Source organism: Pogona vitticeps, chromosome 2 (genome assembly GCF_051106095.1).
Source record: "Pogona vitticeps strain Pit_001003342236 chromosome 2, PviZW2.1, whole genome shotgun sequence".
Lineage (NCBI taxonomy): Eukaryota > Metazoa > Chordata > Lepidosauria > Squamata > Agamidae > Pogona > Pogona vitticeps.
In genome coordinates this window covers 941,136-955,860 of record NC_135784.1, presented here as the reverse complement: position 1 = coordinate 955,860, position 14,725 = coordinate 941,136, and the positions used below count along the sequence as shown (strand labels likewise).

Here is a 14,725-nt window from a genome sequence, read left to right as displayed (position 1 = left end):
CCTTAGTAGAGTGAGAAAATACCAACACATCACATCCACTCTGGCCACACTGCATTGGCTGCCCATTCGGTTCCACATTGACTTCAAGGTGTTGATGCTTACGTGTAAAGCCCTAAATGGTTTAGGGCCTCAATATTTGATGGAATGCCTTCTCCCACCAAGAACTACCCGTGTCACTCTTGTGAGCCAGGAGGTGAGGCTGAGGAGCCTGATGCCGAGGGAGGCCCGAAAGGAAAAACCAGAAATCGGGCCTTCTCAGCGGTGGCTCCTCGCCTCTGGAACAACTTGCCTCCAGAGATTCATGAGGCCCCGTCGCTGGTTATTTTTAAGACCCATCTAAAATGTGGATGTTTAAGCAGGCCTTCCCTCCAGATAACACTTAATCTTTCTTTCTTTATCTATTCTTTGTCATTTTGCCATCTTGAAGATTTTGCTTATTGTTTATTGCCTATTGTTTATTGTTTAATGTCTATTCCTGTATATTTTTATTTTGTTATAAGTATTTTTACCTCTCTGGAAACCTCCTAGAGTGGTCATACTGACCAGATAGGTGGGGTATAAATAGAATTAAACAAACAAACAAACAAACACCCGGATAAAGAACATATAACCCATCAGAGAAGCAACAGCTCCGTGGGGAGAACGGGATGAGTAATATCTGATGAGAAGGGTCACAGAGAAAACCAGGAAGAAAGAGATAGGTCTGGGTGAAGAATCAAAGGTTCAGAGCAGTGAAGGGATGGGAGAGTCTGGAAATGAAGAGCCAGGTGGAAGTTTGAGTGAGGGAAGCAGAAGACCCATCAGAGGGAAGGAAGGATCCACCGGGTGAGGGAACGTTAGGAGGGGTGGAGGTGAAGGAGAAAAAAGAAAGGAATAAGACAGGAAGAGGAAAGAGAAATATATCGGGAGGATAAATCAAGAATGGGGACAGCGGAAGCTGGAGAGGCAGAAGGGCAATAGAAGGAGATGATATTACCTCAAGGCTGGAAGTGGTTATGAATAGAGAATCCCTGGACCAAAGAGAGGGAGAAATTTATGATCCTTCATGAAGAGGCAGAAAGGAGAAATAAGACCTGAGAAGCCTTCCTATTGGGGAGAGAAAGAGAAGAGAGTTGGGCAGAAAGATGAGGGAGGAGAGAGGCAAGCTAGCCAAAGAGAGAAAGGGAGAGATGGACCAGCCCCTCGGAGACGGCTTTTGGCAGGACCCCGGTGGGTCAGTTGTCTTCATTGGAAGCCACAGGGGAAACCGCACATCTCCAGAGAATACTGAACCCCCCACAGTCTTGTTTTGTTGTGGGAATCACCCATTTTCTGCCATCATATCAGCCTTGATGAATGGCAGAATCTCCTCCTTGCCTGGGAGGTCTGTAAATTTCCGCAGGATTCCTGTGGAGGCAGGTATCCTAATGAAGTTCGTAGATACAGTATCAAAAACATCTTACAGGGAGAGGCGATGGAAATGCATGGGACGTAGGAGGACCTTTAAGAAAAGCAGTCATCTTTCTATTCATCCAAGATTTCATGCAAAGGGGAAACCCACTGCTCAAGTGAAACTGCTACCATATTTCCCTGATAGTGAGCCCTATCCCCAAAAATAAGCCCTAGTATGATTTTTTCATATGCTAACTAATGAAAGATGAGCAAGTAGGAAAGAGAGAAAAGGTGTCATTTGTTCTAGAAGGCTTTGCCCTCGTAAATAATAAAATTAATTGAATTTTGAAGAAGCAAGCAATGAGCATATATTCTGTATTTTTTTAAATCAACAACTAGACATTTTTGTGCTTTAGTACCGATAGCATCCTGGTTTGTAAGGGCAGGTATTGTTCAAAGAGAGCTGAAATTTTGTTCAGACTTTGTGACTTTTTCAAACTCTGATCGCTTCAGGCCCTGGACTGCACTGGGTCAGAGTAGACCCAATCATTTGATTTTCAACGTCTGAGCTTCTGGGAAAAGATATTGTTTTGCGCGCACACACACACACACACACACACACACACACAGAGTTATTAGAAAGTAAAGGAGAACCACACAGGATGTGTTTTCATGGAGTACCACAACAGACGATGGAACTGATGCAGGGTGAAATTCCTTAGAAAAGAGGAAAGATAATTCCTGAGGAGTCAGGTATCCTAATGAAGTTAGTAGATATCAAAGACGTCATACAGGGAGAGGCCACGGTGAAAGCATGGGATGTAGGAGGGCATTTAATGAAAGCAGTCATCTTTCTATTCATCCAAGATCTTATACAAAGGGAAACCCACTGCTCAAGTGAAACGGATACCATATTTCCCTGAATGGGAGCCCAACCCTGAAAATAAGCTCTAGTAAAGTGAACCCCCCCCAGCCCACTTTGGGTCCTGCAGCCCCCTCCTGTCCCGTGAAGAAAAGCCACCAAGACCTCCCGGGAGGGGGGGGCAGCCAGCCAGCCTTTCTTCCTCCCACCTCTGACTTTCACAGCTTTCTCTTTCGGCTCAAGTCCCCTCACGCACATCCCCAAAATCGCCCCCCAAGAACCTCTCTCTCCCCCCCCCAAGCTCAGGGCACCCTTCTTCTCCAGGGAGGGAGCAGCACCCCCACCCCATCACCGGCCCTCCCCTGTCTTCCTCCTCCTCCTCCTCAGCCTTCATTCCAGCCCCGCTGACGCCCCCCCTCGACCCTCCTCGACCCACTCAAAATGGCGGCGGTCGGCTTTGAGGAGCTCGCCTGGAAACGGTCACTCGCTCCTTCCCCTTTATTTCGGCCTTTCTCCAAACGGGAAGCGGTGGGAGTCGCCCCCCCGTCTGTCCCCTCCCGTCTCTATGGTCTCCGGGGGAGGGCGCGTTCTGAAGGGGTCTCCTCGGGAGTTTCCCCGCCTTGGGACCTGCAAGGAGGTGAGCCATGGCGGCGGGGGGGTTGCAAAATATTGCCGGGGGGGAGGGGAGTTGAAATAAAGGGGAAGGGCAATTCCCTCTTCCACCCCCCCGAGAGGCACCCCCTCCCCCCCTTTTGTGGTCCCCCAAGAACACGTCCCTAAATTCCTCTCTGTGAAACCCTAGATTTCAACTGTAATGGGATGTGAATTGGGATTGTGGACCCTCTGCCTCTTCTGTCCCAACCTGCAGAGGGAAGAATATTTTCGACCCTTTTTCTTATGGTTTCCCCCTTTCAGCTGCTGGTGTTCTCTCAGGAGCTGACTTTGTACTTCCTCGGGGGAAAACGGGATCTTCTGCATCCAGGCCAGAGAGCTCCGCCCGCGGGTGTCCTCAAGATTTCTGGAAAACCTCCCCTTGATTGCCTTCCTGTAGGATTCCCCCGACACTGTCTGGAAGAAATCACCTCCGTCTCCGTCTATTCTGTCATTCATATCACCTGCTAACAAAATTGGAGGGTCAGAATACTGCTCAAAGAGAGTTGCGAAGGCTTGGTCTAATTATGAAAGTGTTAAGTTATCTTCAAGCGTCAAACACTGTGGGAGACAATACACATTTATCAAGAAGATTTTAATGCCTGGTGGCCAGGTAACCTGTAGGATTAGGATGTTACTGCTGAGGCCCATATCAAGTTCCTGAATTTCTGGATTACTATCAACTGATATTAAAGTTACTACACCTCCCCGTGGCCGGCCTCTAGTTTCCAGTTTGCTGGCAGGTCGTGCATGAGCAGCGAAACCTGGGAGAGAAGAGAAAACCGTAGAGGTCACCCACCGAGGTTTCCTGAATAAAGATAATTTCTAATTGAGAACAGAAGTCTTTAAAGTCTTTATCTATTAGTTTGGAAGACCAGCCTGCAATGTTGCAGGATATGGTTTTACTAAGACACCTGTTAAGACTTGGAGAGAGAGGTAGTCATTTCTGTTCACTTCTTCCAAGGACATTGTCAATACTACTGGCAGAACTTGTACCTTTGGGTTTGGGACCAGTTTCCTTGCTGGATGGCTGACCATCAGTTACTGCATCACATGAATGTGAAGGTAGCTGTTCTTCATATATGATGTCTAAGCCTAGAAGCTTGTCATCAGTTATACAATTTGGTGCTGCATCGCACCACAGTTTGAGGTATAGTCGTGGCATTTGTCTTACCTGTCATTTATGTTAATTTCTGCTGAAAAAATAACCTATTTGGGTTATATTACTATCTTCTATAGAGGGGGCTTTAACCAAATCAGATAAGCATAATGGTCTGGCTAGAGGTGATGGTGCTTGGCAGATTGTTGGGTCTGTTAATAGCAGTCTATGTGACCGGTCAGCCTCTGGTAGAATTTGTATACAAGAGGCTTGTGTTGCTGTTGGATGGAAGTCTGCAGATTTTGTTTGGAGTTTATTTGCTTGCTCCTGCAGGGGATTTAAACTAACTGAGTTACTAACTAAATTATGGATAAGCGTTTGGAGCCTGTTTAGGATATGCTGTTGTTCTGTTATAGGCAAAGTGAAGTATCTGTCAATTAGAACTTTCTCCTCTTCGGAGATCATCGTGGGCACTATCGGAGTACCCTCTGAAAAGTAGTCTCTTCCTTCCAGACAGCTTCGGAGGATGTCGCTTGTGTCTCTGTTTAATTGGTTATTATAAGCGAGGTTCTTGCTTCCATGTCCAGTAGAATTTAAATTCTCACATCTTGAATTTGCATCACTAAGGTCTAAACATATCAAGTTATAAGTTGATAAAGATTTATCCTGTTGTATAGATTGTCCATCCCTAATAGACCGATCCTTGATCAATGGTTGGATTATGGTATTAACAAAGTGTCTCCTCACCTGAAACCCTAGACTAGCAAAAGCCTGCCTTTGTCTAAGTATACGATACACAGAAGACGGGCCTGTGAAAGTAGCTTTTATCCCAAAGGTGGGGTTGATAAAGCAAAGATATTCAACATTCTCTATGCCTTCGATTGACAGGTGGGACACTCCTATCTTTTCAAAAATTTGCAAGAGATGCCATTTCTTTCCTAGCTGAGTTAGTTGTCCATTAGGCTTAGGAAGGTTAAGGAACACTAGCTGATTCTTTGAAAGCACCATTGATATTTTTGGTGACTGAGCAGATTTACTTTCACCAGTCTTATCCGATTGTATATTGATGGCCAGAGATGAGGTGCTAGGTAAAAGTGCCAGGCTGGGTGATTTGAGAGACAATAAATCCACAATTGCAGCCACTGGGTTTAGCTCCTCCTTTAGAGGGGGAAGTGAGGGTAGAGTTGACACAGTATTTGTTTGCTGATTTAGTTTGCCATTGGCGTGGATCTCATCTGCCTCCAGGCTTATGGCAGAAGAAGAGGAGTTGGATATAAGTTCTGGGTCAGGTAAACTGGGAATCAGGAGATCCGTAGTTACTGTATGTAGATTTAGGTCCTCAGCTTCTGGGGGAAATGGAGGAGCAGATGGCACTTCAGTCGACTTGATTTGAGCCTTCGATAGCTTTCTTGTTTGATTTGGAGTAATTTTTATCCTTCCACTTTCTTTATCCTGTGCCTTCATCAACTGGAACAGTCTCTCAAAACTGAAATTACTATGTGGAGGAATCCGCTTCTTTAGCTCCCTCGTGGATGGTTTATATTTACTGTATTGGCACTTTTGATTTTGGATTTTTTTCTTGGTCTTCTTACTCTTTTTTCCTTCAAACCCTCTCTTTCTTTTCTTTTCATCATTGCAGTCCAGATGCTGTCGAGGATTGTCATCGCTTTCCTCCCAAGAAGGAGAGCGAGATGGGGAGGGAGCCCCATTCGATATAAACATGAGGAAGACACCTCCGGCAAGGAAATGTTTTTGATTTGCTTCATCCACAAAGCCTCCAGGCTGATCTTTTCTCTTTGTCTTTTCTCCTAGGCAGGAGTGAGACGGAGGTGATTTCTCTTTGCTTTATTTTGGGACCAAAGAGGAAGAACCAAATCCCAGATCCCTCCCAACTTTTCCCAGGTCAGTGAGATTTCAAGAGGTGGCTAAAGTAGCCTTACCTCCCTACACACACACTCGCACTCCTGTCAGTTTCCCTGGCCCGGTAGGGATTTGAATCCAGGTCTCATGGTTTCCAGTCTGGTACTCCATCCGTGACACCACACTGCCTCTCTGAACATGTGCAAAGTGGTGGTGTTTGGGGGTATGGTTTTCGTTGCATTTTATTTAGGGTGGTTTTTTCAAAAACATCTCAATCCTGCTCACCAAAGGCAGGTCCTGTTGACAAGAGGCAAACCTTGATCGTCCTGATTTGGGGTGTGTGTGGCGTTCCCCTCCAAGCCTCCCTTCTTCTTCCCCCTCGACAGACAAGCCAGACCTGGGGGGGGATTTTGCTTTGCACCCATCCACCTGTACTTTGGACTCTGATAATAATTGATTAATAGGGAACATCATTTCTGTTCCCGCCTTCTCCTTCAACGGGAGGATAGACGAAGCCTGAATCCAAAGGAGATTGGGGGGACCCTTCCAACTGGGTTCCCCTGATGTCTGTGCTTTGGGTGGTTCCCAAGGCACGCTGGGCGTCCTTCTGGACCTAACGCTGTCAGTGAACAACCCGGCGGCATCTGTGGCTCAATCCGCCTACTTCCCTCTTAGACGGATGGTGCAGCTGGGCCCCTGCCTGGATGAAATTGTGACTCCCCGGATGGGTCCACGCGCAGGGAGTCTCAAGGTTAGACTACCGTAATACTCTTTCTGTGGGGCTTCCCTTGAGCCTGACACCGGCCGATGCAAGAGGGTCTCCTCCGTCCACCGCTCTCCCCCTCCGGTCGCCTCGTCTGGGAAGGCAATTCCACACCCCCGCGTTGGAGAAGGTTCTTACATTCCATATTCTCTCTTTACCCATCTTGCTATTTGCGTCCCCTCTTCCCTTCTCTTCCGAAAACGGAAGAGCTTCAAAAGCACTGAAGCCGGCTTCAGTGCTTTTGAAGTCTTTTCCGATGTCCCTTTTCGCTCATTTTTAAGTGTCTTACAATGTTTGGAACAGGTTTTAAATGCTTGCAATCGTTAGCCCACCTCCTGATCCCTATGCAAACTTAATTTGGTGTTGTTCTGAGTCGTCCTTAATTTTTGGTGATTTTTTGTTTTCCCTATTTAAATGCATTGAACTGTCCATTCAATTGATTTAAATGGGGAAAATAAAAAAATCAGCAAAAATTAATGAAGACTCAGAACAAAACCAAATTAAGTTTGCACATGTTTCACAAGGTGCACTATGGAATCCAAACATTTAAAACAGGTTTCAAACATTTTAAGACACTTTTAAATGAGCAAAAAGGGACATCGTTAAGTGAAATTCCCCCATAGAGAACATCGTTAAACGATGGGGGAAATTCCTCAAAAAAACCCATCTCTGTGTGAATTCATAGTTGTATGAAGCAATCGTTGTGCGAGGCACCACTGTATTCCAATTTCTAGCTGATTGTCTTAGCCCGTAAATGGCTTTCTTTAATCTATAAACCCCCCCTGTTTTTGTACCCTCAAAACCTGGTACCTTAGCCATATATAACTCTTCCTTCATATCTGCGTTCAGATATGCAGTTGTAATGTCTTAATGATAAATTAAATAATTCCTTGTAACTGCTAAGGCTAACGCCATTCTCATTGTTTCAGATCTTACTGTGGGGGGAAAAACTTCATCATAATGCACACTTTTCTTCTGAGTAAAGCCTTGTGCCACTAATCTTGCTTTATATCTGAAATTTCCATCATTTTGTAACTTTCTTTTAAACACCCATTTCCTACCTATAACTTTATGTTCTGCGGGTAACTTAGTCTCAGTAAACACTTTGTGCTCTTCCATGGACCTCATCTTTTCTTCCATGGCATCTTGCCACTTTCTTCTTTCAAAATCAGGAAGTGCCATCACTTCCTCATAATTCCTGCTACACATGGCAAACCCTGACTTCACACACTCCAAATCTTTTGGGTGGAACTCCCTTGTTTGCCCTCTCAGACCTCCTAGGACCCCGTGGCTCAGGTTCTTTCTCTAATTCTCTACCTTGTTCTTCTTCATCATCATCATCTTCTTCATCATCATCATCATCAATCGTGGACTTACTCATGTCTTAAATTTCTTCTTCCTGTGTTTCTAACTGCCTATTCTGACTCCTTTTTGTGTCATTTACAGGAATAAAAACCTGAGAATTTGCATGAATTTTATCCCAATTTTCATGCTCATTAAAACTTGCTGACCTGGATATCACTATGTTCCTATTCTCATCTACAAATCTGTATCCTTTTGAACCAGGTTCATATCCTAGAAACCTCATCTTCTTAGTTTTGGCTCTACCTTTACCATTAATGTCCACACTGTTTCCTTATATACAGTTACACTGCTCCTTCTATCCAATCACTGGAAGTATTGCATCATCTTCTTCCATGTGAGTGTTACCTCTTCTCCAGGCATTGCATCATCTTCTCCTTTGTCACAGTGACTCAGCAGTCACACAGCTGTTCATTATGGCAGCTCACTAATGTTACATTCAATAACTGTTCAGGCCTATAAAATTTACAATATCTTGACACGTTCTGGCCTCCACCCCTCTCTCTTTGTCTCTCTCACTCGCTCTCTCTGCTTCTGGTCCTTCTGACTCCTCGTCTCCTTCCTTTTCTCTTCCCCTCATGTCTGACGGGGGTGGGTGAGTTTCCCCTTTCTTCCTTTGCCCCCTTTCCCCTCTTCGCTGGCTTTGGCTCCCTCTACTTTCTTTCGGCGGAGGGCAGGACCCTCTTGCCCCCTTTCACCCACGCGGCTCTTGTGAGTCTCTTCTTCCCCCTTTAGGGGTCCTGAAGAGGGAACAGAAGAAGCCCCTTCTGCCTTGGGGAAATTTGGAAAGGGAAAATCAAATGAAAGATGTGATTATTAATCTCAAGGAGCGCAGGGCTCTTTAATCCGTGGATTGACCTCGAGGTTGCCTTGGCAAAACTCCCACAGACTGGCATAGTTGGTGCATTAAAAATCCTCCTTCACTTTGAACTGGGCTGGTATTATGCTATCTTCTCCTTCTGTTGCTGCTTCTGTTGCTGCTTTATTGGGCTAGCAGGGCTTTGAGTAGACCCATTGAAATAAATGAAATGCAGAAAGACACTCCCTTAATTTTTGACAGCTCTTACTTTGGCTGGACTAGAGAGGGACCCCATCTTTAGGTTGTCATCCTGAATCTACCTTCCTAGAAGTAGGTCCCTCTGATCCTCTTGAAAGGGTTTGCCGGGCATTTGTAGTTTTCGATGTAAAAACAAGACATAACAACAACAACAAAAAACACCCTGCTAACCTTCTGGAAAATGAAGCAAAGAAGGAAGGTGAATTATTGGCCCATCAGCCCACCCACCCCCAAAGGAGGGGCAACTTTTTATTTTTAGAGCTATGAAGCCCAGATGTGTAGAAAATATGTCTTTCTTCAAAGAATGCATCACACATCAGCTTCGCAGACACTGTCCAGCCATCTCATCCTCGGTTGTCCCCTTCTCCTCTTGCCTTCACACTTTCCCAACATCAGGGTCTTTTCCAGGGAGTCTTTTCTTCTTATTAGATGGCCAAAGTACTGGAGCCTCAGCTTCAGGATCTGTCCTTCCAGGGAGCACTCAGGGTTGATTTCCTTTAGTACAGATAGGTTTGTTCTCCTTGCAGTTCAGGGGACTCTCAAGAGCCTCCTCCAGCACCACAATTCAAAAGCATCACTTCTTCGGCGGTCAGCCTTTAGGGTATCGTTGATATTTCTTCTGGCAATCTTAATTCCGTCTTCGGATTTCTCCAGTCCAGCCTTTCGCATGATGTATTCTGCATATAAACTAAATAAGCCAGGGTACAATATACAGCTTTGTCGTACTCCTTCCCCACTTTGAACCAATCAGTTCTTCCATATCCAGTTCTGATTGTTGCTTACTGTCCCACGTATAGGTTTCTCAGGAGACAGATAAGGTGGTCAGGCACTCCCATTTCTTTAAGGACTTGCCATAGTTTGCTGTGGTCCACACAGTCAAAGGCTTTTGCATAGTCAATGAAGCAGAAGTAGATTTTTTTCTCGAACTCTCTTGCTTTCTTCATAATCCAGCGCATGTTAACAATTTGGTTTTTAGTTCCTCTTCCCCTTCGGAATCCAGCTTGTACTTCTGGGAGTTCTCGGTCCACATACTGCTGAAGCCTGCCTTGTAGGATTTTGAGCATAACCTTGCTAGCGTGTGAAATGAGTGCAATTGTACAGTAGTTGGAGCATTCTTTGGCACTGCCTTTCTTTGGGATTGGAATGTAGACTGATCTTTTCCAATCCTCCGGCCACTGCTCAGTTTTCCAAACTTGCTGGCATATTGAATGTAGCACCTTAACAGCATCATCTTTTAAGATTTTAAATAGTTCCACTGGAATGCCATCACCTGCACTGGCCTTGTTGTTAGCCAGGCTTTCTAAGGCCCACTTGACTTCACTCTCCAGGATGTCTTGCTCAAGGTCAGCAACTACATTGTCTGGGTTGTCCGGGATATCCAAATCTTTCTGATATAATTCCTCTGTGTATTCTTGCCACCTCTTCTTGACGTCTTCTGCTTCTGTTAGGTCCCTCCCATTTTTGTCTTTTATCATGTTCATCTTTGCGCAAAATGTTCCTCTAATATCTCCAATTTTCCTGAAGAGATCTCTGGTCTTTCCTTTTCTGTTATTTTCCTCTATTTCTTTGCATTGTTCATTTAAGAAGGCCCTCTTGTCTCCCCTTGCTATTCTTTGGAAGTCTGCATTCAATTTTCTGTAACTTTCCCTATCTCCCTTGCATTTTGCTTCCCTTCTCCTCTCTGCTATTTCTAAGGCCTCGTTGGACAGCCACTTTGCTTTCTTGCATTTCCTTTTCTTTGGGATGGTTTTTGTTGCTGCCTCCTGTACAATGTTACAAGCTTCTATCCAAAGTTCTTCAGGCAATCTGTCCACCAAATCTAAATCTGTTCTTCACTTCCATTGTGTATTCATACTGGATTTGATTTAGATTATACCTGAGTAGCCCAGTGGTTTTTTCCTACTCTCTGCAGTTTAAGCTTGAATTTTGGTATGAGACACTGATGATCAGAGTCACAATCAGCTCCAGGTCTTGTTTTTGCTGACTGTATAGAGCTTCTCCATCTTTGGCTGCAGAGAATATAATCAATCTGATTTCGATATTGCCCATCTGGTGATTTCCATGTATAGAGTCGCCTCTTGTGTTGTTGGAAAAGAGTGTTTATGATGACCAGTTTGTTCTCTTGACAAAACTCTATTAGCTTTTGCCCTGCTTCGTTCTGAACTCCAAGGCCAAACTTCCCTGTTGTTCCTTTTATCTCTTGACTCCCTACTTTAGCATTCCAGTCCCCTAGAATAAGAAGAACATCTTTCTTTGGTGTCAGTTCTCGAAGGTGTTGTAAATCTTCATAGAATTGTTCAATTTCAGTTGTTGGTTGGTGCATAAACTTGGATTACTGTGATGTTGAAAGGTCTGCCTTGGATTCATATTGATATCATTCTATCATTTTTGAGATTATATCCCATTACAGCTTTTCCCACTCTTTTGTTGACTATGAGGGCTACTCCATTCCTTCTACGGGATTCTTGCCCACAAGAGTAGATATGGTAATCATCTGAATTGAATTCGCCCATTCCCGTCCATTTTAGTTCACTGACGCCCAGGAACTCACTTCTGTGTCCAATCAGCACAGATATTGCATCACCCCTGAGCAATTATGACTCAGCACTTTAACACACCTGAACATCATGGCTGCTCATTAAGACAGTGGTACTGCTCAGGCCTGTAAATTTTTTACTTTGACACACCTGACAGATGTGCTTTGACTATATTCCTGCCTTGAGCAGGGGGTTGGACTTGATGGCCTCGTGGGCCCCTTCCAACTTCACTTTTCCATGATTCTATGGTTCAATCTTGTGTTTGGCTCCTGGGCAGCATTCCTTAATGGGCCACCTGGTAGTTGAAAGGTGAGGGGCTGGAAGGTGTGAAATATATAAGCCTCTGACTTAATATAAATGTCAAGAGAGAATTTATATAGGAAATAACATGTAGAATAAGATTTTGTACTTCAAGACTAGGAATAAAACCACTTTCAGCCATATCCTCTCTTTTTAAATTCTGACAATTGAATCAATGCTGAATTTAAATCTGCTTCTCTTTGTATAGCCATTCCTGGGCTTGGAGTTGAATGAAAAGCAACACACAAATGCAAAAGTCCAGATAGGACACATACAAATAATCCCCAAATAATAAGAACCACAATTCCAATTACAACGTATCGTAGGGTGGAGAAATCCAGCATCCATGGAGCTATCCAAGCCCAATCCCATGAACCTGAATTCAACCCTTTTATCCCTATCATCACGATTCCTGCCAATCAAGTCTGCTCACACATCATTGATAATTACTAGTCCTCTGGGGGCATCCTGTGATTTTGGATAGACTTTGTTTGCAAGCACCTAGAGTCTCTTCAGCACTCTCCCAATACCAATCGTGTACTTACAGGATATATACAGAATTGCAGTCTGGCAGCATAACAGGATAGCATTCATCACAGAGCAAGAAGATACATCTACTGTACAGGTTCACATATATACTCATGCACATCTGCCTGTGGCCAATCACGTCAAACATTACATCATGTATGAGTCAGTACTCATGAGTCATCATGGCTCAGCATTACTACACACCTGTTCGTCATGGCTGCTTATTAATACACCTTGTTCTGTTCAGGCCTGGAAATTATTCTTGATATTATCCAAGACCAATCCCATGAACCTGAATTCAACTCGTTTGGCCCTATCATCACGATTCCTGCCAATGAACTCTGCTAACACATCATGATCCCATACTAGTCCTTTTGAGATGTTCTGGCACATGAAACATGTTTGATTTATATTAGGCACACAGGCCGCCACGATGCAGGAGCATCCTATCAGTGGCTAACATCTGTTGCAAAACCATATTCTTCAGGGAAACTACTTCAGACTGTAATTTTGCTTCCCTCTCCATAGTGACATTCTCCAATAGATCTATGGCTCCTGAAGTCTTCTATACAAGTTCTGCCAAGGTGTGATTGTTTTTGTAGATTCTGCCGCCTCTACTGCTGGAAACAACGGCTTCTTCCTACTTGAGTCTCTGTGGACCATTTCCAGGCCTCCAGACAAGACCCTCCTGCTGACCTGTATGGCTCGAGGAGAAGAACGTGGATCTAATTGAATACCTTCTTCAAGAAGGGCCGTTTGGGCAGCACAATCTGCCCAAGGTCATCTGTCGTGAAGACAGATGTCTCATCTGTGGGTAGTTTGCCCTTCAGAAACCAAAGGGTTTTTGATCTGGAGGACGATAGTACACTGAACTGACAGTGATTCTATGATCACTCCATTCTGCTGGATTCTACCCTTTCTTTGACCCAGATGGCCACCCCACCTCCCACACGCCCCCTCCCTATCCTTCCTGGATAGGCTGGGACTGCAGAATCGATGAGGGCCGCTGTATCTATGTTCCATCTAGCCTCCCAATGTTCCAGCTCTCCCCTCTTTGCTCAGATGCTTCAGGCATTTCTGTAAAAGCACCTGCGAATGGGGTTCCCCCCAAAAAGGGTGGCTTGTTTCTTTTTTCCTATTGAGAGCTACTTGCGATGAGGACACACCCATGACACTTTTGCCCAAGTTGCAGGTAGTCGTGCAGGGGACCCTCAGTGCAAAACACGGGATAGCCCCCATCCCATTGCTCTCTTCCTGACTGCATGCTGGCTTTTTGTTTTGAGCTTGCCAAACCTCTTCCTCAAAGGACACGAGAGGCAGGATCTGGGGCCCTGGCTTCCTCCCCGCCCCTGCTGAACTCGATGGCAGGAGGCAAGGACTGATAACGTGACCCCATCTGCAAGAGAATGTGCAGCATTCAGAATTCATAATATTTAATTTCGCTGGGGTCAGATACCTTCTCCGTTTTAATGTATAAATGTTGGTCTTTATTCTGCCTGATGTGGTTTATCAAATACTTTTTTCCTCTCACATGCCTTGGTTTAGGTCTCTCACTCTGGAGCCAGAGGTTACGGAGTTCACTTCTCTTCTAGCTCTGCAGTTCTAAGATTCTATTAACTCAGTACCTGTTTCCCTGGCCATCTCTGCTTCCTCTTCTGTTTTCAGAAATGCCTCATGATTCTCTACCCATAAGAGCATCTTACAAATTCTACATCCCATCCCGTTCATGGACCTGTCCTTTCTCTTCTCCCGCTGAAGGATAATCTCTGCAGACTTTGTCTGTTCCCTGCATTGACCACTGTAGCAACCCCAGACCTACTGGAGTATCCCACCCTGTAGTTATGCTGCCACCAACCATTCGCTCTACCAAGTCACCCAGACCAGGAATGGATTTTAATAAACAAAAGAACAAGGTTTATTGAAAAAACAAACAGGGTAAATAAAAGGATCAGGTAAATGGGATACTGGAACTTGGTATAGTCCCAATCATACACATACAACAGATTGGTTCTCATGGAACACTTTAAGGTAACGCACAGACCCTGAACCTATCAGTTCTGGCTACCTAGATAGAAACCTGAACCTATCAGGTATGTACTATCTGACGAACAGTTGTACCCAGTCTGACCCACAGACTCCAACTCCACTTCTCCACGTCAGCTCTCCTACGATGGACTTCCCCCAAATATATACAGTACAGCTCCTCCCCCCTGATGTCCCGCCTTCCACTCCCCATAGGATGGAACTTTCCCTCCAAACCCATGACAGACAGGTACCATCAGTGCTGTATGTGACACCTCCCCCCTTTATAAGTTGTTTTGCGGGGGGAAAAGCT

At 44.8% G+C, this 14,725-nt stretch overlaps 2 protein-coding genes across 2 annotated transcripts in view; one reads left to right on the top strand and one right to left on the bottom strand.

Moving 5' to 3' along the window:
• LOC144587199 (uncharacterized) overlaps positions 1–14,725 on the bottom strand; it is a 263,842-nt gene that overhangs the window by 200,554 nt on the left and 48,563 nt on the right. The gene's annotated exons all lie outside the window — the stretch shown is intronic.
• The window catches only part of LOC144587254 (uncharacterized), a 33,801-nt gene continuing 22,068 nt past the window's right edge, over positions 2,993–14,725 (top strand). Inside the window, exons 1-2 of the mRNA XM_078387269.1 lie at positions 2,993–3,949; positions 5,796–5,885. The gene's annotated coding sequence lies outside the window, so the exon portion shown is untranslated. The remainder of the gene's footprint in view (positions 3,950–5,795; positions 5,886–14,725) is intronic.